This window comes from Oncorhynchus keta, chromosome 27 (assembly GCF_023373465.1).
Source record: "Oncorhynchus keta strain PuntledgeMale-10-30-2019 chromosome 27, Oket_V2, whole genome shotgun sequence".
Classification (NCBI taxonomy): domain Eukaryota; kingdom Metazoa; phylum Chordata; class Actinopteri; order Salmoniformes; family Salmonidae; genus Oncorhynchus; species Oncorhynchus keta.
The window spans coordinates 7,976,635-7,998,859 of NC_068447.1; the positions used below are offsets into that span (position 1 = coordinate 7,976,635).

The following is a 22,225-nucleotide window of genomic DNA, read 5'->3' on the forward strand; positions in this document are numbered from 1 at the left end:
GACGCTGTAGGAGAGAGGAATAACGTCGGGAGAGACAAAAAGTGAGTAAAAACACCCTAAGTATGTTTAGAACTAAAATTGAACTTTCTTCTGTCGATTCTTGTCTTTTTTCTGAATACTCACTAAATATAGCGACAAAGTCGCTAAGTTGGCAACACTGGTGAGAGGTGGGTAGCGAGATATCAGTAATCAATTGTAATCACATACTATTTCTTCTTAATTATGGTCATTCGAGGACAGTACATTTTTCATTTGGGTCTCGAGATGAATAAACTCAAGAACCTCTGACATGGATTCTTAAACTATGATTTGGGAGCCAAAGCGGTTATTAACATGTCATAGGTGGGTCACGAGATATGAGTAAACATTCAGAATCATACACTATTTCTTCATAATGTTGGTCGTTCGAGGACACTGCATTTCTCATTTGGCTCTCGAGCTTAAAAATTGTAAAAACGTCTGAAACAGCATAGTAAGTCTTAACTCGTTAAAAAAAAAAAACTTCTAAAATTACATTGCAGTGCCGTGACCCGGATTCGAACCGGGGTTGCTGCGACCACAACGCAGAGTACTAACCACTATACGATCACGGCTGGCTTCAAGAGCTGGCTTTGTAAAGCCTACATAGGCTGTGAAAGTGATGTGCACAAGCTGGCTAAACTCTTTTCATTTTGGTCTCGATAATGAATAAACTGAAGAAACAGTGGAGCTTTACACAGTCGGTAGGTTTTTTCTCATTCGAAAAGTGCCCTTTTTCCGTGACATTGGAATATCTCAATTGCATCCTCCTCACGTCATCTCTAATTCTCTAAACCCATTGGTGAGAAAACCTGAGTGCCCTCCCTCTGACCTTCTCCACCAATGTGAACAATAAAAGGTACTGCTGAGATTTGAACTCAGGATCTCCTGTTTACTAGACAGGCACTTTAACCAACTAAGCCACAGCACCCATAAAAGTCATATATGTTGCAGATGTGAACACCCACACCTATTTGAATCAAACCAGTCTCATTAATTTAACCCACATCTCTGTGTAGCAAAATCGCATCACAAAAGAGATGTCTTTTACTAATATTGGAAACAATACAGACAACTTCAATTGTCTAGCAACAGGGTTTCTTAAGCTACGTTTCGGGACGCAAAGTGGGCCTGAGCATGAGAGGTAGTGTTGCCAAATCCTCACGAAGGAAAGTAGCTATTGGTGGTCCTAAAAGTAGCTAGAAGTCGCTAAATGACGTCATCACATAATTTTCATAATTGGCCAAGTGGATGTAATTGTGATTGACGCTGTAGGAGAGAGGAATAACGTCGCGGGAGAGACAAAAAGTGAGTAAAAAACACCCTAAGTATGTTTAGAACTAAAATTGAACTTTCTTCTGTCGATTCTTGTCTTTTTCTGAATACTCACTAAATATAGCGACAAAGTCGCTAAGTTGGCAACACTGGTGAGAGGTGGGTAGCGAGATATCAGTAATCAATTGTAATCACATACTATTTCTTCTTAATTATGGTCATTCGAGGACAGTACATTTTTCATTTGGGTCTCGAGATGAATAAACTCAAGAACCTCTGACATGGATTCTTAAACTATGATTTGGGAGCCAAAGCGGTTATTAACATGTCATAGGTGGGTCACGAGATATGAGTAAACATTCAGAATCATACACTATTTCTTCATAATGTTGGTCGTTCGAGGACACTGCATTTCTCATTTGGCTCTCGAGCTTAAAAATTGTAAAAACGTCTGAAACAGCATAGTAAGTCTTAACTCGTTAAAAAAACTTCTAAAATTACATTGCAGTGCCGTGACCCGGATTCGAACCGGGGTTGCTGCGACCACAACGCAGAGTACTAACCACTATACGATCACAGCTGGCTTCAAGAGCTGGCTTTGTAAAGCCTACATAGGCTGTGAAAGTGATGTGCACAAGCTGGCTAAACTCTTTTCATTTTGGTCTCGATAATGAATAAACTGAAGAAACAGTGGAGCTTTACACAGTCGGTAGGTTTTTTCTCATTCGAAAAAGTGCCCTTTTTCCGTGACATTGGAATATCTCAATTGCATCCTCCTCACGTCATCTCTAATTCTCTAAACCCATTGGTGAGAAAACCTGAGTGCCCTCCCCTCTGACCTTCTCCACCAATGTGAACAATAAAAAGGTACTGCTGAGATTTGAACTCAGGATCTCCTGTTTACTAGACAGGCACTTTAACCAACTAAGCCACAGCACCCATAAAAGTCATATATGTTGCAGATGTGAACACCCACACCTATTTGAATCAAACCAGTCTCATTAATTTAACCCACATCTCTGTGTAGCAAAATCGCATCACAAAAGAGATGTCTTTTACTAATATTGGAAACAATACAGACAACTTCAATTGTCTAGCAACAGGGTTTCTTAAGCTACGTTTCGGGACGCAAAGTGGGCCTGAGCATGTGAGAGGTAGTGTTGCCAAATCCTCACTAAGGAAAGTAGCTATTGGTGGTCCTAAAAGTAGCTAGAAGTCGCTAAATGACGTCATCACATAATTTTCATAATTGGCCAAGTGGATGTAATTGTGATTGACGCTGTAGGAGAGAGGAATAACGTCGCGGGAGAGACAAAAAGTGAGTAAAAAACACCCTAAGTATGTTCAGAACTAAAATTGAACTTTCTTCTGTCGATTCTTGTCTTTTTTCTGAATACTCACTAAATATAGTGACAAAGTCGCTAAGTTGGCAACACTGGTGAGAGGTGGGTAGCGAGATATCAGTAATCAATTGTAATCACATACTATTTCTACTTAATTATGGTCATTCGAGGACAGTACATTTTTCATTTGGGTCTCGAGATGAATAAACTCAAGAACCTCTGACATGGATTCTTAAACTATGATTTGGGAGCCAAAGCGGTTATTAACATGTCATAGGTGGGTCACGAGATATGAGTAAACATTCAGAATCATACACTATTTCTTCATAATGTTGGTCGTTCGAGGACACTGCATTTCTCATTTGGCTCTCGAGCTTAAAAATTGTAAAAACGTCTGAAACAGCATAGTAAGTCTTAACTCGTTAAAAAAACCTTCTAAAATTACATTGCAGTGCCGTGACCCGGATTCGAACCGGGGTTGCTGCGACCACAACGCAGAGTACTAACCACTATACGATCACAGCTGGCTTCAAGAGCTGGCTTTGTAAAGCCTACATAGGCTGTGAAAGTGATGTGCACAAGCTGGCTAAACTCTTTTCATTTTGGTCTCGATAATGAATAAACTGAAGAAACAGTGGAGCTTTACACAGTCGGTAGGTTTTTTCTCATTCGAAAAGTGCCCTTTTTCCGTGACATTGGAATATCTCAATTGCATCCTCCTCACGTCATCTCTAATTCTCTAAACCCATTGGTGAGAAAACCTGAGTGCACTCCCCTCTGACCTTCTCCACCAATGTGAACAATAAAAGGTACTGCTGAGATTTGAACTCAGGATCTCCTGTTTACTAGACAGGCACTTTAACCAACTAAGCCACAGCACCCATAAAAGTCATATATGTTGCAGATGTGAACACCCACACCTATTTGAATCAAACCAGTCTCATTAATTTAACCCACATCTCTGTGTAGCAAAATCGCATCACAAAAGAGATGTCTTTTACTAATATTGGAAACAATACAGACAACTTCAATTGTCTAGCAACAGGGTTTCTTAAGCTACGTTTCGGGACGCAAAGTGGGCCTGAGCATGTGAGAGGTAGTGTTGCCAAATCCTCACGAAGGAAAGTAGCTATTGGTGGTCCTAAAAGTAGCTAGAAGTCGCTAAATGACGTCATCACATAATTTTCATAATTGGCCAAGTGGATGTAATTGTGATTGACGCTGTAGGAGAGAGGAATAACGTCGCGGAGAGACAAAAAGTGAGTAAAAACACCCTAAGTATGTTTAGAACTAAAATTGAACTTTCTTCTGTCGATTCTTGTCTTTTTTTCTGAATACTCACTAAATATAGTGACAAAGTCGCTAAGTTGGCAACACTGGTGAGAGGTGGGTAGCGAGATATCAGTAATCAATTGTAATCACATACTATTTCTTCTTAATTATGGTCATTCGAGGACAGTACATTTTTCATTTGGGTCTCGAGATGAATAAACTCAAGAACCTCTGACATGGATTCTTAAACTATGATTTCGGAGCCAAAGCGGTTATTAACATGTCATAGGTGGGTCACGAGATATGAGTAAACATTCAGAATCATACACTATTTCTTCATAATGTTGGTCGTTCGAGGACACTGCATTTCTCATTTGGCTCTCGAGCTTAAAAATTGTAAAAATGTCTGAAACAGCATAGTAAGTCTTAACTCGTTAAAAAAAAACTTCTAAAATTACATTGCAGTGCCGTGACCCGAATTCGAACCGGGGTTGCTGCGACCACAACGCAGAGTACTAACCACTATACGATCACGGCTGGCTTCAAGAGCTGGCTTTGTAAAGCCTACATAGGCTGTGAAAGTGATGTGCACAAGCTGGCTAAACTCTTTTCATTTTGGTCTCGATAATGAATAAACTGAAGAAACAGTGGAGCTTTACACAGTCGGTAGGTTTTTTCTCATTCGAAAAGTACCCTTTTTCGTGACATTGGAATATCTCAATTGCATCCTCCTCACGTCATCTCTAATTCTCTAAACCCATTGGTGAGAAAACCTGAGTGCCCTCCCCTCTGACCTTCTCCACCAATGTGAACAATAAAAAGGTACTGCTGAGATTTGAACTCAGGATCTCCTGTTTACTAGACAGGCACTTTAACCAACTAAGCCACAGCACCCATAAAAGTCATATATGTTGCAGATGTGAACACCCACACCTATTTGAATCAAACCAGTCTCATTAATTTAACCCACATCTCTGTGTAGCAAAATCGCATCACAAAAGAGATGTCTTTTACTAATATTGGAAACAATACAGACAACTTCAATTGTCTAGCAACAGGGTTTCTTAAGCTACGTTTCGGGACGCAAAGTGGGCCTGAGCATGTGAGAGGTAGTGTTGCCAAATCCTCACGAAGGAAAGTAGCTATTGGTGGTCCTAAAAGTAGCTAGAAGTCGCTAAATGACGTCATCACATAATTTTCATAATTGGCCAAGTGGATGTAATTGTGATTGACGCTGTAGGAGAGAGGAATAACGTCGCGGGAGAGACAAAAAGTGAGTAAAAACACCCTAAGTATGTTTAGAACTAAAATTGAACTTTCTTCTGTCGATTCTTGTCTTTTTTCTGAATACTCACTAAATATAGCGACAAAGTCGCTAAGTTGGCAACACTGGTGAGAGGTGGGTAGCGAGATATCAGTAATCAATTGTAATCACATACTATTTCTTCTTAATTATGGTCATTCGAGGACAGTACATTTTTCATTTGGGTCTCGAGATGAATAAACTCAAGAACCTCTGACATGGATTCTTAAACTATGATTTGGGAGCCAAAGCGGTTATTAACATGTCATAGGTGGGTCACGAGATATGAGTAAACATTCAGAATCATACACTATTTCTTCATAATGTTGGTCGTTCGAGGACACTGCATTTCTCATTTGGCTCTCGAGCTTAAAAATTGTAAAAACGTCTGAAACAGCATAGTAAGTCTTAACTCGTTAAAAAAAAAACTTCTAAAATTACATTGCAGTGCCGTGACCCGGATTCGAACCGGGTTGCTGCGACCACAACGCAGAGTACTAACCACTATACGATCACGGCTGGCTTCAAGAGCTGGCTTTGTAAAGCCTACATAGGCTGTGAAAGTGATGTGCACAAGCTGGCTAAACTCTTTTCATTTTGGTCTCGATAATGAATAAACTGAAGAAACAGTGGAGCTTTACACAGTCGGTAGGTTTTTCTCATTCGAAAAGTGCCCTTTTCCGTGACATTGGAATATCTCAATTGCATCCTCCTCACGTCATCTCTAATTCTCTAAACCCATTGGTGAGAAAACCTGAGTGCACTCCCCTCTGACCTTCTCCACCAATGTGAACAATAAAAAGGTACTGCTGAGATTTGAACTCAGGATCTCCTGTTTACTAGACAGGCACTTTAACCAACTAAGCCACAGCACCCATAAAAGTCATATATGTTGCAGATGTGAACACCCACACCTATTTGAATCAAACCAGTCTCATTAATTTAACCCACATCTCTGTGTAGCAAAATCGCATCACAAAAGAGATGTCTTTTACTAATATTGGAAACAATACAGACAACTTCAATTGTCTAGCAACAGGGTTTCTTAAGCTACGTTTCGGGACGCAAAGTGGGCCTGAGCATGTGAGAGGTAGTGTTGCCAAATCCTCACTAAGGAAAGTAGCTATTGGTGGTCCTAAAAGTAGCTAGAAGTCGCTAAATGACGTCATCACATAATTTTCATAATTGGCCAAGTGGATGTAATTGTGATTGACGCTGTAGGAGAGAGGAATAACGTCGCGGAGAGACAAAAAGTGAGTAAAAAACACCCTAAGTATGTTTAGAACTAAAATTGAACTTTCTTCTGTCGATTCTTGTCTTTTTCTGAATACTCACTAAATATAGTGACAAAGTCGCTAAGTTGGCAACACTGGTGAGAGGTGGGTAGCGAGATATCAGTAATCAATTGTAATCACATACTATTTCTTCTTAATTATGGTCATTCGAGGACAGTACATTTTTCATTTGGGTCTCGAGATGAATAAACTCAAGAACCTCTGACATGGATTCTTAAACTATGATTTGGGAGCCAAAGCGGTTATTAACATGTCATAGGTGGGTCACGAGATATGAGTAAACATTCAGAATCATACACTATTTCTTCATAATGTTGGTCGTTCGAGGACACTGCATTTCTCATTTGGCTCTCGAGCTTAAAAATTGTAAAAACGTCTGAAACAGCATAGTAAGTCTTAACTCGTTAAAAAAAAACTTCTAAAATTACATTGCAGTGCCGTGACCCGGATTCGAACCGGGGTTGCTGCGACCACAACGCAGAGTACTAACCACTATACGATCACGGCTGGCTTCAAGAGCTGGCTTTGTAAAGCCTACATAGGCTGTGAAAGTGATGTGCACAAGCTGGCTAAACTCTTTTCATTTTGGTCTCGATAATGAATAAACTGAAGAAACAGTGGAGCTTTACACAGTCGGTAGGTTTTTTCTCATTCGAAAAGTGCCCTTTTTCCGTGACATTGGAATATCTCAATTGCATCCTCCTCACGTCATCTCTAATTCTCTAAACCCATTGGTGAGAAAACCTGAGTGCCCTCCCCTCTGACCTTCTCCACCAATGTGAACAATAAAAGGTACTGCTGAGATTTGAACTCAGGATCTCCTGTTTACTAGACAGGCACTTTAACCAACTAAGCCACAGCACCCATAAAAGTCATATATGTTGCAGATGTGAACACCCACACCTATTTGAATCAAACCAGTCTCATTAATTTAACCCACATCTCTGTGTAGCAAAATCGCATCACAAAAGAGATGTCTTTTACTAATATTGGAAACAATACAGACAACTTCAATTGTCTAGCAACAGGGTTTCTTAAGCTACGTTTCGGGACGCAAAGTGGGCCTGAGCATGTGAGAGGTAGTGTTGCCAAATCCTCACTAAGGAAAGTAGCTATTGGTGGTCCTAAAAGTAGCTAGAAGTCGCTAAATGACGTCATCACATAATTTTCATAATTGGCCAAGTGGATGTAATTGTGATTGACGCTGTAGGAGAGAGGAATAACGTCGCGGAGAGACAAAAGTGAGTAAAAACACCCTAAGTATGTTTAGAACTAAAATTGAACTTTCTTCTGTCGATTCTTGTCTTTTTCTGAATACTCACTAAATATAGCGACAAAGTCGCTAAGTTGGCAACACTGGTGAGAGGTGGGTAGCGAGATATCAGTAATCAATTGTAATCACATACTATTTCTTCTTAATTATGGTCATTCGAGGACAGTACATTTTTCATTTGGGTCTCGAGATGAATAAACTCAAGAACCTCTGACATGGATTCTTAAACTATGATTTGGGAGCCAAAGCGGTTATTAACATGTCATAGGTGGGTCACGAGATATGAGTAAACATTCAGAATCATACACTATTTCTTCATAATGTTGGTCGTTCGAGGACACTGCATTTCTCATTTGGCTCTCGAGCTTAAAAATTGTAAAAACGTCTGAAACAGCATAGTAAGTCTTAACTCGTTAAAAAAACTTCTAAAATTACATTGCAGTGCCGTGACCCGGATTCGAACCGGGGTTGCTGCGACCACAACGCAGAGTACTAACCACTATACGATCACGGCTGGCTTCAAGAGCTGGCTTTGTAAAGCCTACATAGGCTGTGAAAGTGATGTGCACAAGCTGGCTAAACTCTTTTCATTTTGGTCTCGATAATGAATAAACTGAAGAAACAGTGGAGCTTTACACAGTCGGTAGGTTTTTTCTCATTCGAAAAGTGCCCTTTTTCCGTGACATTGGAATATCTCAATTGCATCCTCCTCACGTCATCTCTAATTCTCTAAACCCATTGGTGAGAAAACCTGCGTGCCTCCCCTCTGACCTTCTCCACCAATGTGAACAATAAAAAGGTACTGCTGAGATTTGAACTCAGGATCTCCTGTTTACTAGACAGGCACTTTAACCAACTAAGCCACAGCACCCATAAAAGTCATATATGTTGCAGATGTGAACACCCACACCTATTTGAATCAAACCAGTCTCATTAATTTAACCCACATCTCTGTGTAGCAAAATCGCATCACAAAAGAGATGTCTTTTACTAATATTGGAAACAATACAGACAACTTCAATTGTCTAGCAACAGGGTTTCTTAAGCTACGTTTCGGGACGCAAAGTGGGCCTGAGCATGTGAGAGGTAGTGTTGCCAAATCCTCACTAAGGAAAGTAGCTATTGGTGGTCCTAAAAGTAGCTAGAAGTCGCTAAATGACGTCATCACATAATTTTCATAATTGGCCAAGTGGATGTAATTGTGATTGACGCTGTAGGAGAGAGGAATAACGTCGCGGAGAGACAAAAAGTGAGTAAAAACACCCTAAGTATGTTCAGAACTAAAATTGAACTTTCTTCTGTCGATTCTTGTCTTTTTTCTGAATACTCACTAAATATAGTGACAAAGTCGCTAAGTTGGCAACACTGGTGAGAGGTGGGTAGCGAGATATCAGTAATCAATTGTAATCACATACTATTTCTTCTTAATTATGGTCATTCGAGGACAGTACATTTTTCATTTGGGTCTCGAGATGAATAAACTCAAGAACCTCTGACATGGATTCTTAAACTATGATTTGGGAGCCAAAGCGGTTATTAACATGTGGGTCAGGTGGGTGGGTCACGAGATATGAGTAAACATTCAGAATCATACACTATTTCTTCATAATGTTGCTCGTTCGAGGACACTGCATTTCTCATTTGGCTCTCGAGCTTAAAAATTGTAAAAACGTCTGAAACAGCATAGTAAGTCTTAACTCGTTAAAAAAAAAACTTCTAAAGTTACAATTGCAGTGCCGTGACCCGGATTCGAACCGGGGTTGCTGCGACCACAACGCAGAGTACTAACCACTATACGATCACGGCTGGCTTCAAGAGCTGGCTTTGTAAAGCCTACATAGGCTGTGAAAGTGATGTGCACAAGCTGGCTAAACTCTTTTAATTTTGGTCTCGATAATGAATATACTGAAGAAACAGTGGAGCTTTACACAGTCGGTAGGTTTTTTCTCATTCGAAAAGTGCCCTTTTTCCGTGACATTGGAATATCTCAATTGCATCCTCCTCACGTCATCTCTAATTCTCTAAACCCATTGGTGAGAAAACCTGCGTGCACTCCCCTCTGACCTTCTCCACCAATGTGAACAATAAAAAGGTACTGCTGAGATTTGAACTCAGGATCTCCTGTTTACTAGACAGGCACTTTAACCAACTAAGCCACAGCACCCATAAAAGGCATATATGTTGCAGATGTGAACACCCACACCTATTTGAATCAAACCAGTCTCATTAATTTAACCCACATCTCTGTGTAGCAAAATCGCATCACAAAAGAGATGTATTTTACTAATATTGGAAACAATACAGACAACTTCAATTGTCTAGCAACAGGGTTTCTTAAGCTACGTTTCGGGACGCAAAGTGGGCCTGAGCATGTGAGAGGTAGTGTTGCCAAATCCTCACTAAGGAAAGTAGCTATTGGTGGTCCTAAAAGTAGCTAGAAGTCGCTAAATGACGTCATCACATAATTTTCATAATTGGCCAAGTGGATGTAATTGTGATTGACGCTGTAGGAGAGAGGAATAACGTCGCGGGAGAGACAAAAAGTGAGTAAAAAACACCCTAAGTATGTTTAGAACTAAAATTGAACTTTCTTCTGTCGATTCTTGTCTTTTTCTGAATACTCACTAAATATAGTGACAAAGTCGCTAAGTTGGCAACACTGGTGAGAGGTGGGTAGCGAGATATCAGTAATCAATTGTAATCACATACTATTTCTTCTTAATTATGGTCATTCGAGGACAGTACATTTTTCATTTGGGTCTCGAGATGAATAAACTCAAGAACCTCTGACATGGATTCTTAAACTATGATTTGGGACCCAAAGCGGTTATTAACATGTCATAGGTGGGTCACGAGATATGAGTAAACATTCAGAATCATACACTATTTCTTCATAATGTTGTTCGTTCGAGGACACTGCATTTCTCATTTGGCTCTCGAGCTTAAAAATTGTAAAAACGTCTGAAACAGCATAGTAAGTCTTAACTCGTTAAAAAAAAAAAACTTCTAAAATTACATTGCAGTGCCGTGACCCGGATTCGAACCGGGGTTGCTGCGACCACAACGCAGAGTACTAACCACTATACGATCACGGCTGGCTTCAAGAGCTGGCTTTGTAAAGCCTACATAGGCTGTGAAAGTGATGTGCACAAGCTGGCTAAACTCTTTTCATTTTGGTCTCGATAATGAATAAACTGAAGAAACAGTGGAGCTTTACACAGTCGGTAGGTTTTTCTCATTCGAAAAGTGCCCTTTTCCGTGACATTGGAATATCTCAATTGCATCCTCCTCACGTCATCTCTAATTCTCTAAACCCATTGGTGAGAAAACCTGAGTGCCCTCCCCTCTGACCTTCTCCACCAATGTGAACAATATAAAGGTACTGCTGAGATTTGAACTCAGGATCTCCTGTTTACTAGACAGGCACTTTAACCAACTAAGCCACAGCACCCATAAAAGTCATATATGTTGCAGATGTGAACACCCACACCTATTTGAATCAAACCAGTCTCATTAATTTAACCCACATCTCTGTGTAGCAAAATCGCATCACAAAAGAGATGTCTTTTACTAATATTGGAAACAATACAGACAACTTCAATTGTCTAGCAACAGGGTTTCTTAAGCTACGTTTCGGGACGCAAAGTGGGCCTGAGCATGTGAGAGGTAGTGTTGCCAAATCCTCACGAAGGAAAGTAGCTATTGGTGGTCCTAAAAGTAGCTAGAAGTCGCTAAATGACGTCATCACATAATTTTCATAATTGGCCAAGTGGATGTAATTGTGATTGACGCTGTAGGAGAGAGGAATAACGTCGCGGGAGAGACAAAAAGTGAGTAAAAACACCCTAAGTATGTTTAGAACTAAAATTGAACTTTCTTCTGTCGATTCTTGTCTTTTTTCTGAATACTCACTAAATATAGTGACAAAGTCGCTAAGTTGGCAACACTGGTGAGAGGTGGGTAGCGAGATATCAGTAATCAATTGTAATCACATACTATTTCTTCTTAATTATGGTCATTCGAGGACAGTACATTTTTCATTTGGGTCTCGAGATGAATAAACTCAAGAACCTCTGACATGGATTCTTAAACTATGATTTGGGACCCAAAGCGGTTATTAACATGTCATAGGTGGGTCACGAGATATGAGTAAACATTCAGAATCATACACTATTTCTTCATAATGTTGGTCGTTCGAGGACACTGCATTTCTCATTTGGCTCTCGAGCTTAAAAATTGTAAAAACGTCTGAAACAGCATAGTAAGTCTTAACTCGTTAAAAAAACCTTCTAAAATTACATTGCAGTGCCGTGACCCGGATTCGAACCGGGGTTGCTGCGACCACAACGCAGAGTACTAACCACTATACGATCACAGCTGGCTTCAAGAGCTGGCTTTGTAAAGCCTACATAGGCTGTGAAAGTGATGTGCACAAGCTGGCTAAACTCTTTTCATTTTGGTCTCGATAATGAATAAACTGAAGAAACAGTGGAGCTTTACACAGTCGGTAGGTTTTTTCTCATTCGAAAAGTGCCCTTTTCCGTGACATTGGAATATCTCAATTGCATCCTCCTCACGTCATCTCTAATTCTCTAAACCCATTGGTGAGAAAACCTGAGTGCACTCCCCTCTGACATTCTCCACCAATGTGAACAATAAAAAGGTACTGCTGAGATTTGAACTCAGGATCTCCTGTTTACTAGACAGGCACTTTAACCAACTAAGCCACAGCACCCATAAAAGTCATATATGTTGCAGATGTGAACACCCACACCTATTTGAATCAAACCAGTCTCATTAATTTAACCCACATCTCTGTGTAGCAAAATCGCATCACAAAAGAGATGTCTTTTACTAATATTGGAAACAATACAGACAACTTCAATTGTCTAGCAACAGGGTTTCTTAAGCTACGTTTCGGGACGCAAAGTGGGCCTGAGCATGTGAGAGGTAGTGTTGCCAAATCCTCACGAAGGAAAGTAGCTATTGGTGGTCCTAAAAGTAGCTAGAAGTCGCTAAATGACATCATCACATAATTTTCATAATTGGCCAAGTGGATGTAATTGTGATTGACGCTGTAGGAGAGAGGAATAACGTCGCGGGAGAGACAAAAAGTGAGTAAAAAACACCCTAAGTATGTTTAGAACTGAAATTGAACTTTCTTCTGTCGATTCTTGTCTTTTTTCTGAATACTCACTAAATATAGTGACAAAGTCGCTAAGTTGGCAACACTGGTGAGAGGTGGGTAGCGAGATATCAGTAATCAATTGTAATCACATACTATTTCTTCTTAATTATGGTCATTCGAGGACAGTACATTTTCCATTTGGGTCTCGAGATGAATAAACTCAAGAACCTCTGACATGGATTCTTAAACTATGATTTGGGAGCCAAAGCGGTTATTAACATGTCATAGGTGGGTCACGAGATATGAGTAAACATTCAGAATCATACACTATTTCTTCATAATGTTGCTCGTTCGAGGACACTGCATTTCTCATTTGGCTCTCGAGCTTAAAAATTGTAAAAACGTCTGAAACAGCATAGTAAGTCTTAACTCGTTAAAAAAAAAAACTTCTAAAGTTACAATTGCAGTGCCGTGATCCGGATTCGAACCGGGGTTGCTGCGACCACAACGCAGAGTACTAACCACTATACGATCACGGCTGGCTTCAAGAGCTGGCTTTGTAAAGCCTACATAGGCTGTGAAAGTGATGTGCACAAGCTGGCTAAACTCTTTTCATTTTGGTCTCGATAATGAATATACTGAAGAAACAGTGGAGCTTTACACAGTCGGTAGGTTTTTTCTCATTCGAAAAGTGCCCTTTTTCAGTGACATTGGAATATCTCAATTGCATCCTCCTCACGTCATCTCTAATTCTCTAAACCCATTGGTGAGAAAACCTGAGTGCCCTCCCCTCTGACCTTCTCCACCAATGTGAACAATATAAAGGTACTGCTGAGATTTGAACTCAGGATCTCCTGTTTACTAGACAGGCACTTTAACCAACTAAGCCACAGCACCCATAAAAGTCATATATGTTGCAGATGTGAACACCCACACCTATTTGAATCAAACCAGTCTCATTAATTTAACCCACATCTCTGTGTAGCAAAATCGCATCACAAAAGAGATGTCTTTTACTAATATTGGAAACAATACAGACAACTTCAATTGTCTAGCAACAGGGTTTCTTAAGCTACGTTTCGGGACGCAAAGTGGGCCTGAGCATGTGAGAGGTAGTGTTGCCAAATCCTCACGAAGGAAAGTAGCTATTGGTGGTCCTAAAAGTAGCTAGAAGTCGCTAAATGACGTCATCACATAATTTTCATAATTGGCCAAGTGGATGTAATTGTGATTGACGCTGTAGGAGAGAGGAATAACGTCAAGAGACAAAAAGTGAGTAAAAAACACCCTAAGTATGTTTAGAACTAAAATTGAACTTTCTTCTGTCGATTCTTGTCTTTTTCTGAATACTCACTAAATATAGTGACAAAGTCGCTAAGTTGGCAACACTGGTGAGAGGTGGGTAGCGAGATATCAGTAATCAATTGTAATCACATACTATTTCTTCTTAATTATGGTCATTCGAGGACAGTACATTTTCCATTTGGGTCTCGAGATGAATAAACTCAAGAACCTCTGACATGGATTCTTAAACTATGATTTGGGAGCCAAAGCGGTTATTAACATGTCATAGGTGGGTCACGAGATATGAGTAAACATTCAGAATCATACACTATTTCTTCATAATGTTGCTCGTTCGAGGACACTGCATTTCTCATTTGGCTCTCGAGCTTAAAAATGGTAAAAACGTCTGAAACAGCATAGTAAGTCTTAACTCGTTAAAAAAAAAAACTTCTAAAATTACATTGCAGTGCTGTGACCCGGATTCGAACCGGGGTTGCTGCGACCACAACGCAGAGTACTAACCACTATACGATCACAGCTGGCTTCAAGAGCTGGCTTTATAAAGCCTACATAGGCTGTGAAAGTGATGTGCACAAGCTGGCTAAACTCTTTTCATTTTGGTCTCGATAATGAATATACTGAAGAAACGGTGGAGCTTTACACAGTCGGTAGGTTTTTTCTCATTCGAAAAGTGCCCTTTTTCCGTGACATTGGAATATCTCAATTGCATCCTCCTCACGTCATCTCTAATTCTCTAAACCCATTGGTGAGAAAACCTGAGTGCCCTCCCCTCTGACCTTCTCCACCAATGTGAACAATAAAAAGGTACTGCTGAGATTTGAACTCAGGATCTCCTGTTTACTAGACAGGCACTTTAACCAACTAAGCCACAGCACCCATAAAAGTCATATATGTTGCAGATGTGAACACCCACACCTATTTGAATCAAACCAGTCTCATTAATTTAACCCACATCTCTGTGTAGCAAAATCGCATCACAAAAGAGATGTCTTTTACTAATATTGGAAACAATACAGACAACTTCAATTGTCTAGCAACAGGGTTTCTTAAGCTACGTTTCGGGACGCAAAGTGGGCCTGAGCATGTGAGAGGTAGTGTTGCCAAATCCTCACGAAGGAAAGTAGCTATTGGTGGTCCTAAAAGTAGCTAGAAGTCGCTAAATGACGTCATCACATAATTTTCATAATTGGCCAAGTGGATGTAATTGTGATTGACGCTGTAGGAGAGAGGAATAACGTCGCGGGAGAGACAAAAAGTGAGTAAAAACACCCTAAGTATGTTTAGAACTAAAATTGAACTTTCTTCTGTCGATTCTTGTCTTTTTTTCTGAATACTCACTAAATATAGTGACAAAGTCGCTAAGTTGGCAACACTGGTGAGAGGTGGGTAGCGAGATATCAGTAATCAATTGTAATCACATACTATTTCTTCTTAATTATGGTCATTCGAGGACAGTACATTTTTCATTTGGGTCTCGAGATGAATAAACTCAAGAACCTCTGACATGGATTCTTAAACTATGATTTGGGACCCAAAGCGGTTATTAACATGTCATAGGTGGGTCACGAGATATGAGTAAACATTCAGAATCATACACTATTTCTTCATAATGTTGGTCGTTCGAGGACACTGCATTTCTCATTTGGCTCTCGAGCTTAAAAATTGTAAAAACGTCTGAAACAGCATAGTAAGTCTTAACTCGTTAAAAAAACCTTCTAAAATTACATTGCAGTGCCGTGACCCGGATTCGAACCGGGGTTGCTGCGACCACAACGCAGAGTACTAACCACTATACGATCACAGCTGGCGTCAAGAGCTGGCTTTGTAAAGCCTACATAGGCTGTGAAAGTGATGTGCACAAGCTGGCTAAACTCTTTTCATTTTGGTCTCGATAATGAATAAACTGAAGAAACAGTGGAGCTTTACACAGTCGGTAGGTTTTTTCTCATTCGAAAAGTGCCCTTTTTCCGTGACATTGGAATATCTCAATTGCATCCTCCTCACGTCATCTCTAATTCTCTAAACCCATTGGTGAGAAAACCTGAGTGCCCTCCCCTCTGACCTTCTCCACCAATGTGAACAATAAAAAGGTACTGCTGAGATTTGAACTCAGGATCTCCTGTTTACTAGACAGGCACTTTAACCAACTAAGCCACAGCACCCATAAAAGTCATATATGTTGCAGATGTGAACACCCACACCTATTTGAATCAAACCAGTCTCATTAATTTAACCCACATCTCTGTGTAGCAAAATCGCATCACAAAAGAGATGTCTTTTACTAATATTGGAAACAATACAGACAACTTCAATTGTCTAGCAACAGGGTTTCTTAAGCTACGTTTCGGGACGCAAAGTGGGCCTGAGCATGTGAGAGGTAGTGTTGCCAAATCCTCACGAAGGAAAGTAGCTATTGGTGGTCCTAAAAGTAGCTAGAAGTCGCTAAATGACGTCATCACATAATTTTCATAATTGGCCAAGTGGATGTAATTGTGATTGACGCTGTAGGAGAGAGGAATAACGTCGCGGGAGAGACAAAAGTGAGTAAAAACACCCTAAGTATGTTTAGAACTAAAATTGAACTTTCTTCTGTCGATTCTTGTCTTTTTTCTGAATACTCACTAAATATAGTGACAAAGTCGCTAAGTTGGCAACACTGGTGAGAGGTGGGTAGCGAGATATCAGTAATCAATTGTAATCACATACTATTTCTTCTTAATCATGGTCATTCGAGGACATTACATTTTTCATTTGGGTCTCGATATGAATAAACTCAAGAACCTCTGACATGGATTCTTAAACTATGATTTGGGACCCAAAGCGGTTATTAACATGTCATAGGTGGGTCACGAGATATGAGTAAACATTCAGAATAATACACTATTTCTTCATAATGTTGTTCGTTCGAGGACACTGCATTTCTCATTTGGCTCTCGAGCTTAAAAATTGTAAAAACGTCTGAAACAGCATAGTAAGTCTTAACTCGTTAAAAAAAAACCTTCTAAAATTACATTGCAGTGCCGTGACCCGGATTCGAACCAGGGTTGCTGCGACCACAACGCAGAGTACTAACCACTATACGATCACGGCTGGCTTCAAGAGCTGGCTTTGTAAAGCCTACATAGGCTGTGAAAGTGATGTGCACAAGCTGGCTAAACTCTTTTCATTTTGGTCTCGATAATGAATAAACTGAAGAAACAGTGGAGCTTTACACAGTCGGTAGGTTTTTCTCATTCGAAAAGTGCCCTTTTCCGTGACATTGGAATATCTCAATTGCATCCTCCTCACGTCATCTCTAATTCTCTAAACCCATTGGTGAGAAAACCTGCGTGCACTCCCCTCTGACCTTCTCCACCAATGTGAACAATAAAAAGGTACTGCTGAGATTTGAACTCAGGATCTCCTGTTTACTAGACAGGCACTTTAACCAACTAAGCCACAGCACCCATAAAAGTCATATATGTTGCAGATGTGAACACCCACACCTATTTGAATCAAACCAGTCTCATTAATTTAACCCACATCTCTGTGTAGCAAAATCGCATCACAAAAGAGATGTCTTTTACTAATATTGGAAACAATACAGACAACTTCAATTGTCTAGCAACAGGGTTTCTTAAGCTACGTTTCGGGACGCAAAGTGGGCCTGAGCATGTGAGAGGTAGTGTTGCCAAATCCTCACGAAGGAAAGTAGCTATTGGTGGTCCTAAAAGTAGCTAGAAGTCGCTAAATGACATCATCACATAATTTTCATAATTGGCCAAGTGGATGTAATTGTGATTGACGCTGTAGGAGAGAGGAATAACGTCGCGGAGAGACAAAAAGTGAGTAAAAAACACCCTAAGTATGTTTAGAACTAAAATTGAACTTTCTTCTGTCGATTATTGTCTTTTTTTTCTGAATACTCACTAAATATAGTGACAAAGTCGCTAAGTTGGCAACACTGGTGAGAGGTGGGTAGCGAGATATCAGTAATCAATTGTAATCACATACTATTTCTTCTTAATTATGGTCATTCGAGGACAGTACATTTTTCATTTGGGTCTCGAGATGAATAAACTCAAGAACCTCTGACATGGATTCTTAAACTATGATTTGGGACCCAAAGCGGTTATTAACATGTCATAGGTGGGTCACGAGATATGAGTAAACATTCAGAATCATACACTATTTCTTCATAATGTTGTTCGTTCGAGGACACTGCATTTCTCATTTGGCTCTCGAGCTTAAAAATTGTAAAAACGTCTGAAACAGCATAGTAAGTCTTAACTCGTTAAAAAAACCTTCTAAAATTACATTGCAGTGCCGTGACCCGGATTCGAACCGGGGTTGCTGCGACCACAACGCAGAGTACTAACCACTATACGATCACGGCTGGCTTCAAGAGCTGGCTTTGTAAAGCCTACATAGGCTGTGAAAGTGATGTGCACAAGCTGGCTAAACTCTTTTCATTTTGGTCTCGATAATGAATAAACTGAAGAAACAGTGGAGCTTTACACAGTCGGTAGGTTTTTCTCATTCGAAAAGTGCCCTTTTTCCGTGACATTGGAATATCTCAATTGCATCCTCCTCACGTCATCTCTAATTCTCTAAACCCATTGGTGAGAAAACCTGAGTGCCCTCCCCTCTGACCTTCTCCACCAATGTGAACAATAAAAGGTACTGCTGAGATTTGAACTCAGGATCTCCTGTTTACTAGACAGGCACTTTAACCAACTAAGCCACAGCACCCATAAAAGTCATATATGTTGCAGATGTGAACACCCACACCTATTTGAATCAAACCAGTCTCATTAATTTAACCCACATCTCTGTGTAGCAAAATCGCATCACAAAAGAGATGTCTTTTACTAATATTGGAAACAATACAGACAACTTCAATTGTCTAGCAACAGGGTTTCTTAAGCTACGTTTCGGGACGCAAAGTGGGCCTGAGCATGTGAGAGGTAGTGTTGCCAAATCCTCACTAAGGAAAGTAGCTATTGGTGGTCCTAAAAGTAGCTAGAAGTCGCTAAATGACGTCATCACATAATTTTCATAATTGGCCAAGTGGATGTAATTGTGATTGACGCTGTAGGAGAGAGGAATAACGTCGCGGGAGAGACAAAAAGTGAGTAAAAAACACCCTAAGTATGTTTAGAACTAAAATTGAACTTTCTTCTGTCGATTCTTGTCTTTTTTCTGAATACTCACTAAATATAGCGACAAAGTCGCTAAGTTGGCAACACTGGTGAGAGGTGGGTAGCGAGATATCAGTAATCAATTGCAATCACATACTATTACTACTTAATTATGGTCATTCGAGTACAGTACATTTCCATTTGGGTCTCGAGATGAATAAACTCAAGAACCTCTGACATGGATTCTTAAACTATGATTTGGGACCCAAAGCGGTTATTAACATGTCATAGGTGGGTCACGAGATATGAGTAAACATTCAGAATCATACACTATTTCTTCATAATGTTGGTCGTTCGAGGACACTGCATTTCTCATTTGGCTCTCGAGCTTAAAAATTGTAAAAACGTCTGAAACAGCATAGTAAGTCTTAACTCGTTAAAAAAACCCTTCTAAAATTACATTGCAGTGCCGTGACCCGGATTCGAACCGGGGTTGCTGCGACCACAACGCAGAGTACTAACCACTATACGATCACAGCTGGCTTCAAGAGCTGGCTTTGTAAAGCCTACATAGGCTGTGAAAGTGATGTGCACAAGCTGGCTAAACTCTTTTCATTTTGGTCTCGATAATGAATAAACTGAAGAAACAGTGGAGCTTTACACAGTCGGTAGGTTTTTTCTCATTCGAAAAGTGCCCTTTTCCGTGACATTGGAATATCTCAATTGCATCCTCCTCACGTCATCTCTAATTCTCTAAACCCATTGGTGAGAAAACCTGAGTGCACTCCCCTCTGACCTTCTCCACCAATGTGAACAATAAAAGGTACTGCTGAGATTTGAACTCAGGATCTCCTGTTTACTAGACAGGCACTTTAACCAACTAAGCCACAGCACCCATAAAAGTCATATATGTTGCAGATGTGAACACCCACACCTATTTGAATCAAACCAGTCTCATTAATTTAACCCACATCTCTGTGTAGCAAAATCGCATCACAAAAGAGATGTCTTTTACTAATATTGGAAACAATACAGACAACTTCAATTGTCTAGCAACAGGGTTTCTTAAGCTACGTTTCGGGACGCAAAGTGGGCCTGAGCATGTGAGAGGTAGTGTTGCCAAATCCTCACGAAGGAAAGTAGCTATTGGTGGTCCTAAAAGTAGCTAGAAGTCGCTAAATGACGTCATCACATAATTTTCATAATTGGCCAAGTGGATGTAATTGTGATTGACGCTGTAGGAGAGAGGAATAACGTCGCGGGATTTGAGAGACAAAAAGTGAGTAAAAACACCCTAAGTATGTTTAGAACTAAAATTGAACTTTCTTCTGTCGATTCTTGTCTTTTTTCTGAATACTCACTAAATATAGCGACAAAGTCGCTAAGTTGGCAACACTGGTGAGAGGTGGGTAGCGAGATATCAGTAATCAATTGTAATCACATACTATTTCTTCTTAATTATGGTCATTCGAGGACAGTACATTTTTCATTTGGGTCTCGAGATGAATAAACTCAAGAACCTCTGACATGGATTCTTAAACTATGATTTGGGAGCCAAAGCGGTTATTAACATGTCATAGGTGGGTCACGAGATATGAGTAAACATTCAGAATCATACACTATTTCTTCATAATGTTGGTCGTTCGAGGACACTGCATTTCTCATTTGGCTCTCGAGCTTAAAAATTGTAAAAACGTCTGAAACAGCATAGTAAGTCTTAACTCGTTAAAAAAAAACTTCTAAAATTACATTGCAGTGCCGTGACCCGGATTCAACCGGGGTTGCTGCGACCACAACGCAGAGTACTAACCACTATACGATCACGGCTGGCTTCAAGAGCTGGCTTTGTAAAGCCTACATAGGCTGTGAAAGGGATGTGCACAAGCTAGCTAAACTCTTTTCATTTTGGTCTCGATAATGACTAATCTGAAGAAACAGTGGAGCTTTACACAGTCGGTAGGTTTTTCTCATTCGAAAAGTGCCCTTTTTCCGTGACATTGGAATATCTCAATTGCATCCTCCTCACGTCATCTCTAATTCTCTAAACCCATTGGTGAGAAAACCTGAGTGCCCTCCCCTCTGACCTTCTCCACCAATGTGAACAATATAAAGGTACTGCTGAGATTTGAACTCAGGATCTCCTGTTTACTAGACAGGCACTTTAACCAACTAAGCCACAGCACCCATAAAAGTCATATATGTTGCAGATGTGAACACCCACACCTATTTGAATCAAACCTAATTTAACCCACATCTCTGTGTAGCAAAATCGCATCACAAAAGAGATGTCTTTTACTAATATTGGAAACAATACAGACAACTTCAATTGTCTAGCAACAGGGTTTCTTAAGCTACGTTTTGGGACGCAAAGTGGGCCTGAGCATGTGAGAGGTAGTGTTGCCAAATCCTCACGAAGGAAAGTAGCTATTGGTGGTCCTAAAAGTAGCTAGAAGTCGCTAAATGACGTCATCACATAATTTTCATAATTGGCCAAGTGGATGTAATTGTGATTGACGCTGTAGGAGAGAGGAATAACGTCGAGAGACAAAAAGTGAGTAAAAACACCCTAAGTATGTTTAGAACTAAAATTGAACTTTCTTCTGTCGATTCTTGTCTTTTTCTGAATACTCACTAAATATAGTGACAAAGTCGCTAAGTTGGCAACACTGGTGAGAGGTGGGTAGCGAGATATCAGTAATCAATTGTAATCACATACTATTTCTTCTTAATTATGGTCATTCGAGGACAGTACATTTTCATTTGGGTCTCGAGATGAATAAACTCAAGAACCTCTGACATGGATTCTTAAACTATGATTTGGGACCAAAGCGGTTATTAACATGTCATAGGTGGGTCACGAGATATGAGTAAACATTCAGAATCATACACTATT

General features: G+C 40.1%; 30 non-coding genes across 30 annotated transcripts; all 30 read right to left on the reverse strand.

Annotated features, from left to right (window-relative positions):
- Nucleotides 1-521: 521 nt before the first annotated feature.
- trnah-gug (transfer RNA histidin (anticodon GUG)) lies at nucleotides 522-593 on the reverse strand. The gene has a single exon. It is a non-coding gene; the product is annotated as a tRNA-His (tRNA).
- A 282-nt stretch (nucleotides 594-875) lies between these two features.
- On the reverse strand, nucleotides 876-949 carry trnat-agu (transfer RNA threonine (anticodon AGU)). The gene has a single exon. It is a non-coding gene; the product is annotated as a tRNA-Thr (tRNA).
- Nucleotides 950-1,801: 852 nt separating this feature from the next.
- On the reverse strand, nucleotides 1,802-1,873 carry trnah-gug (transfer RNA histidin (anticodon GUG)). Its single transcript has one exon. It is a non-coding gene; the product is annotated as a tRNA-His (tRNA).
- Nucleotides 1,874-2,158: 285 nt separating this feature from the next.
- On the reverse strand, nucleotides 2,159-2,232 carry trnat-agu (transfer RNA threonine (anticodon AGU)). The gene has a single exon. It is a non-coding gene; the product is annotated as a tRNA-Thr (tRNA).
- Nucleotides 2,233-3,088: 856 nt separating this feature from the next.
- Nucleotides 3,089-3,160, reverse strand: trnah-gug (transfer RNA histidin (anticodon GUG)). The gene has a single exon. It is a non-coding gene; the product is annotated as a tRNA-His (tRNA).
- A 283-nt stretch (nucleotides 3,161-3,443) lies between these two features.
- trnat-agu (transfer RNA threonine (anticodon AGU)) lies at nucleotides 3,444-3,517 on the reverse strand. Its single transcript has one exon. It is a non-coding gene; the product is annotated as a tRNA-Thr (tRNA).
- A 1,211-nt stretch (nucleotides 3,518-4,728) lies between these two features.
- Nucleotides 4,729-4,802, reverse strand: trnat-agu (transfer RNA threonine (anticodon AGU)). Its single transcript has one exon. It is a non-coding gene; the product is annotated as a tRNA-Thr (tRNA).
- A 1,210-nt stretch (nucleotides 4,803-6,012) lies between these two features.
- trnat-agu (transfer RNA threonine (anticodon AGU)) lies at nucleotides 6,013-6,086 on the reverse strand. Its single transcript has one exon. It is a non-coding gene; the product is annotated as a tRNA-Thr (tRNA).
- An 855-nt stretch (nucleotides 6,087-6,941) lies between these two features.
- Nucleotides 6,942-7,013, reverse strand: trnah-gug (transfer RNA histidin (anticodon GUG)). The gene has a single exon. It is a non-coding gene; the product is annotated as a tRNA-His (tRNA).
- Nucleotides 7,014-7,296: 283 nt separating this feature from the next.
- On the reverse strand, nucleotides 7,297-7,370 carry trnat-agu (transfer RNA threonine (anticodon AGU)). The gene has a single exon. It is a non-coding gene; the product is annotated as a tRNA-Thr (tRNA).
- Nucleotides 7,371-8,221: 851 nt separating this feature from the next.
- On the reverse strand, nucleotides 8,222-8,293 carry trnah-gug (transfer RNA histidin (anticodon GUG)). Its single transcript has one exon. It is a non-coding gene; the product is annotated as a tRNA-His (tRNA).
- Nucleotides 8,294-8,576: 283 nt separating this feature from the next.
- trnat-agu (transfer RNA threonine (anticodon AGU)) lies at nucleotides 8,577-8,650 on the reverse strand. The gene has a single exon. It is a non-coding gene; the product is annotated as a tRNA-Thr (tRNA).
- Nucleotides 8,651-9,513: 863 nt separating this feature from the next.
- trnah-gug (transfer RNA histidin (anticodon GUG)) lies at nucleotides 9,514-9,585 on the reverse strand. The gene has a single exon. It is a non-coding gene; the product is annotated as a tRNA-His (tRNA).
- Nucleotides 9,586-9,869: 284 nt separating this feature from the next.
- On the reverse strand, nucleotides 9,870-9,943 carry trnat-agu (transfer RNA threonine (anticodon AGU)). The gene has a single exon. It is a non-coding gene; the product is annotated as a tRNA-Thr (tRNA).
- An 859-nt stretch (nucleotides 9,944-10,802) lies between these two features.
- Nucleotides 10,803-10,874, reverse strand: trnah-gug (transfer RNA histidin (anticodon GUG)). Its single transcript has one exon. It is a non-coding gene; the product is annotated as a tRNA-His (tRNA).
- A 282-nt stretch (nucleotides 10,875-11,156) lies between these two features.
- Nucleotides 11,157-11,230, reverse strand: trnat-agu (transfer RNA threonine (anticodon AGU)). Its single transcript has one exon. It is a non-coding gene; the product is annotated as a tRNA-Thr (tRNA).
- An 855-nt stretch (nucleotides 11,231-12,085) lies between these two features.
- On the reverse strand, nucleotides 12,086-12,157 carry trnah-gug (transfer RNA histidin (anticodon GUG)). The gene has a single exon. It is a non-coding gene; the product is annotated as a tRNA-His (tRNA).
- A 283-nt stretch (nucleotides 12,158-12,440) lies between these two features.
- trnat-agu (transfer RNA threonine (anticodon AGU)) lies at nucleotides 12,441-12,514 on the reverse strand. Its single transcript has one exon. It is a non-coding gene; the product is annotated as a tRNA-Thr (tRNA).
- Nucleotides 12,515-13,730: 1,216 nt separating this feature from the next.
- Nucleotides 13,731-13,804, reverse strand: trnat-agu (transfer RNA threonine (anticodon AGU)). The gene has a single exon. It is a non-coding gene; the product is annotated as a tRNA-Thr (tRNA).
- An 854-nt stretch (nucleotides 13,805-14,658) lies between these two features.
- Nucleotides 14,659-14,730, reverse strand: trnah-gug (transfer RNA histidin (anticodon GUG)). The gene has a single exon. It is a non-coding gene; the product is annotated as a tRNA-His (tRNA).
- Nucleotides 14,731-15,014: 284 nt separating this feature from the next.
- On the reverse strand, nucleotides 15,015-15,088 carry trnat-agu (transfer RNA threonine (anticodon AGU)). Its single transcript has one exon. It is a non-coding gene; the product is annotated as a tRNA-Thr (tRNA).
- An 856-nt stretch (nucleotides 15,089-15,944) lies between these two features.
- Nucleotides 15,945-16,016, reverse strand: trnah-gug (transfer RNA histidin (anticodon GUG)). The gene has a single exon. It is a non-coding gene; the product is annotated as a tRNA-His (tRNA).
- Nucleotides 16,017-16,300: 284 nt separating this feature from the next.
- Nucleotides 16,301-16,374, reverse strand: trnat-agu (transfer RNA threonine (anticodon AGU)). The gene has a single exon. It is a non-coding gene; the product is annotated as a tRNA-Thr (tRNA).
- An 856-nt stretch (nucleotides 16,375-17,230) lies between these two features.
- On the reverse strand, nucleotides 17,231-17,302 carry trnah-gug (transfer RNA histidin (anticodon GUG)). Its single transcript has one exon. It is a non-coding gene; the product is annotated as a tRNA-His (tRNA).
- Nucleotides 17,303-17,584: 282 nt separating this feature from the next.
- Nucleotides 17,585-17,658, reverse strand: trnat-agu (transfer RNA threonine (anticodon AGU)). The gene has a single exon. It is a non-coding gene; the product is annotated as a tRNA-Thr (tRNA).
- Nucleotides 17,659-18,515: 857 nt separating this feature from the next.
- trnah-gug (transfer RNA histidin (anticodon GUG)) lies at nucleotides 18,516-18,587 on the reverse strand. The gene has a single exon. It is a non-coding gene; the product is annotated as a tRNA-His (tRNA).
- Nucleotides 18,588-18,869: 282 nt separating this feature from the next.
- On the reverse strand, nucleotides 18,870-18,943 carry trnat-agu (transfer RNA threonine (anticodon AGU)). Its single transcript has one exon. It is a non-coding gene; the product is annotated as a tRNA-Thr (tRNA).
- An 856-nt stretch (nucleotides 18,944-19,799) lies between these two features.
- On the reverse strand, nucleotides 19,800-19,871 carry trnah-gug (transfer RNA histidin (anticodon GUG)). The gene has a single exon. It is a non-coding gene; the product is annotated as a tRNA-His (tRNA).
- A 282-nt stretch (nucleotides 19,872-20,153) lies between these two features.
- On the reverse strand, nucleotides 20,154-20,227 carry trnat-agu (transfer RNA threonine (anticodon AGU)). The gene has a single exon. It is a non-coding gene; the product is annotated as a tRNA-Thr (tRNA).
- Nucleotides 20,228-21,442: 1,215 nt separating this feature from the next.
- Nucleotides 21,443-21,516, reverse strand: trnat-agu (transfer RNA threonine (anticodon AGU)). The gene has a single exon. It is a non-coding gene; the product is annotated as a tRNA-Thr (tRNA).
- Between the last annotated feature and the right edge of the window lie 709 nt (nucleotides 21,517-22,225).